This window comes from Eucyclogobius newberryi, unplaced genomic scaffold, assembly GCF_026437365.1.
Source record: "Eucyclogobius newberryi isolate DKJ021-1_F unplaced genomic scaffold, fEucNew1.0.hap1 SCAF_10, whole genome shotgun sequence".
NCBI classification, from domain to species: domain Eukaryota; kingdom Metazoa; phylum Chordata; class Actinopteri; order Gobiiformes; family Gobiidae; genus Eucyclogobius; species Eucyclogobius newberryi.
The window spans coordinates 35,726,752-35,730,829 of record NW_027315724.1 but is presented as its reverse complement, the minus strand read 5'-3'; positions in this window follow the sequence as shown (position 1 = coordinate 35,730,829).

Below are 4,078 nucleotides of genomic sequence, written 5' to 3'. Positions count from 1 at the left end.
TGTTTTTATTGTGTAATAAATGTTTTTATTGTGTAATAAATGTTTCATTTGGCTGTAGTTTGTAGTTTGACCAGCAGGTGTCGTTTGCCATAAACTCAACACATCTAAACTTTGTGTTTCAAGTTATTTATGTTTGTTTCCAAAAAACAAAATATATTTTTATTTCAACACAAAATGACCTGTTGCTTTGGTCAGATTTAATCATAAATGTTAAAATGGACAAAGCGTCTCATATTTGACAAAGAAACAGAAACACTGAGTGGATTTTGGAGATATTCTCTGTCCAGATGAAGCTTTTATTTTGAAACTGACCAAAAAAATCCTCAAAATATAAGAGTTTTGTCTTTAAACTAAATCAGACTTTTTTCTTATTCAAATTCAGACCAAATTTCTCATTTATTTGTCAGTTTTTTCAACGTTTCATTATTTTGTCGTTTTATTTGTTTTGGCCTGGATTGAGGCTCTGCCCACAGCTCAGAACAACGTGTGATTGATGGACACATTATGCACGGTTGCTGTGGTAACCGCTCTATCCCGCCCACACGGCCCTGAAGCAGAAGAGACTGTGTGAGGAGGGATGGGAGGGGCCTGGGAGGGCATCAGGGGCATGGGAGGGCATCAGGGCATGGGAGGGCATCAGGGCCATGGGAGGGCATCAGGGGCATGGGAGGGCATCAGGGCCATGAGAGGGCATCAGGGGCATGGGAGGGCATCAGGGCCATGGGAGGGCATCAGGGGTATGGGAGGGCATCAGGGCATGGGAGGGCATCAGGCCATGGGAGGGCATCAGGGCCATGGGAGGGCATCAGGGCCATGGGAGGGCATCAGGCCATGGGAGGGCATCAGGGCATGGGAGGGCATCAGGCCATGGGAGGGCATCAGGGCCATGGGAGGCCATCAGGGCCATGGGAGGGCATCAGGCCATGGGAGGGCATCAGGGGCACGGGAGGGCATCAGGCCATGGGAGGGCATCAGGGGCATGGGAGGGCATCAGGCCATGGGAGGGCATCAGGGGCACGGGAGGGCATCAGGGGCATGGGAGGGCATCAGGGCCATGGGAGGGCATCAGGGGTATGGGAGGGCATCAGGGCCATGGGAGGGCATCAGGCCATGGGAGGGCATCAGGGCCATGGGAGGGCATCAGGCCATGGGAGGGCATCAGGGCATGGGAGGGCATCAGGCCATGGGAGGGCATCAGGCCATGGGAGGGCATCAGGGCATGGGAGGGCATCAGGGGCACGGGAGGGCATCAGGCCATGGGAGGGCATCAGGCCATGGGAGGGCATCAGGGCATGGGAGGGCATCAGGGCATGGGAGGGCATCAGGGCCATGGGAGGGCATCAGGGGCACGGGAGGGCATCAGGCCATGGGAGGGCATCAGGGGCACGGGAGGGCATCAGGGGCATGAGATGGCATCAGGGGCATGAGAGGGCATCAGGGCCATGGGAGGGCAAATGACTTAATTATACCAAATATTGTGTCTCTTTACATTGGTCGAACATCAAGAATGAAATCACCTGACTCAGGAAACAGGAGTACGACAGGGCTGTGCTTGGTCTCCTCCAGTTTACTTTGTACTTGGAACTATTGCTCATAATATGAGACAAAAACAAATCCTGACCAAAGAAACCAAAGAATCAAGAACAATAATTTCCTTTTATACAAAATACATGAAAAAACTGTTATAATAACTACGTATGAAAAATAGAATAAAATAGTTGCGTTTACGAGGAAAAAGGTATAAAAAGGTACAAAAACACAAGATCACTCTTCTTTCTGCTCCTTTTCATTAATTTTTACAGAGCTGAACTCTGATGTCTTTTTTATATGTAATGAATTAAAACAAATAAATAAATAAATAAATAACCAGGATGGATGGAGTAGAGTCTGAGGACTACGAAACGTCTGAGGAATAAAGTCTGGCGGTAATGCAACAATTGGATGCCAACTGCCATAAAACAACAACAACAACAACAACATCTTTAACCACAGAATCCACTGATCTGGAAAGAAGACGGAACAGGAAACGGGAGCGAGGAGCACGACCTTTGCTTCGGCGTCATAAACGGACTAAACGGGGCATTTTATAACCGTCAGTGACGCTTACGGCCCAAAGCGTCTGTGGCACGTCGTGTTTGTGTTTGACGAGTCGTGTTTGACGAGTATCGACGGAGCAGAAAACAGAGGCTTTTAGTCCAGTCGTCTGTGAACGTGGACGTCACATGTTTATTCTGCTTCTTCTCACAATGCGTCATCTGTATTAAAGGGCACACTACGTTTCTCCTGTTTTTATCATTCTGACTTAGTTTGATCCTTCTGTAAACATTTATCACTGTTTTACTTCCGTTTAGTTACAATTAGTGTAGGAATTTTTAAAAATAAGAGTTTAAAATGAGCTGAATCCCTCTGTGATGTCATCAGTGTGCGACACACAGACAGTTTAAACCATGGTTGGACTAAATAAAGGTGTTTTTTGGTGTTATTTATGTCTTCGTCCGGGTCGTTAGCGCTCCGGGTAGTTAGCACTCCACCTCGGCCTCGTCCGGGTCGTTAGGGCTACACCTCGGCCTCGTCCGGGTCGTTAGGGCTACACCTCGGCCTCGTCCGGGTCGTTAGGGCTACACCTCGGCCTCGTCCGGGTCGTTAGCGCTCCACCTCGGCCTCGTCCGGGTCGTTAGCGCTCCACCTCGGCCTCGTCCGGGTGTGGGATCAGCGACTCTGCCAGGTCCCGTCTCTCGTTGGGTTTTGCGTGTCCTCGTTGGCGTCTCGGTCCCGTCTCAGATTTCGTCCACGATGCAGAGTCCTGGTCCGAATCTCCTCCGGGAGCCGCTAAAGTGGGAGGAAACAGGATTAAATGTCGGAGGCGATTAAAGACGGGATACATTAAAGTGAAGGAGAGCGAGAGACGAGGAAAGTGCGTCCTCTGCAGCTGGTCTCGCTCTGGACCAGAAGAGAAAACACGAAGTCGCTTGTTTCTTTCTGATGTTTAACTGTCACTGAGCTCATGGTCGTCTTTGGTTTCCTCTGTCCCTCCAGAGCCTGAGGTTTCCTCCTGGTTCCTCCTGGTTCCTCCTGGTTTTTCCTGTTTTTTCCTAATTTCCCACTAGTTCCTTTTCATTTCCTCTTGGTCCCTTCCTCGTTTCTTCCAGGTTCCCCCTTGTTTTCTCCCGGTTTCACCTAATTTCCTCCTGGTTCCTTCTTGTTTCCTCCTGGTTCCTCCCGGTTCCTCCTGGTTCCTCCTTGTTTCCTCCTGGTTCCTCCCGGTTCCTTCTTGTTTCCTCGCGGTTCTTCATGGTTCCTCCTGGTTCATTCTTGTTTCCTCCTGGTTCCTCCTATTTCCTCCTGGTTCCTCCTGGTTCCTCCTGGTTCCTCGTGGTTCCTCCTGGTTCCTCCTGGTTCCTTGTGGTTCCTCCTGGTCATTGTTCCCTCTAAGCTCTGCGCCCGCGCAGATGTGCACTCCTCGCACATAGTGCGCGCACAAGAAAATCTATTGAGCGCAGAAAATAAAATTCACCACAAACGGCCACCAGGGGCAATATAATAAAATAATATAATCCAGCAGAAAGCACATGGCGACTCTGTCATGGCGACTCTGTCATGGCGACTCTGTCATGGCGACTCTGTCATGGCGACTCTGTCATGATTCCAGACACACTTCCTGTCCCAGCAGAAGGTGAAGGTCCTGAGATCGACCCACAACGTGGAATCCTCGTCTCTCGTCTCCAACTACATCATAGTAAAAGAGGAGACTAGAGAAGAATCTTGCCAAAACCCCTGAACTAACATTGTTATTGATACATTATTATAAATATATAATAACCCCTGACCTTTGACCCTAACCTCTACTTCGTCTGGTTCAAACTAGTTTATGCCCTGGCTCTGTGTTAGCCAGAGTGTAGCTAACTCACCCCAAACAAACTAGACAATCTATAAGTTTAAAAGGATTTCTGCCCCTCCATCCGTGTGTCTGACCCCATGATCTGACCTCTGTGAGGCTCACTGTGTGATACTGGTGTGTGGCCACAGGGGGCGCACGTGAGGCTCACTGTGTGATACTGGTGTGTGGCCACAGGGGGCG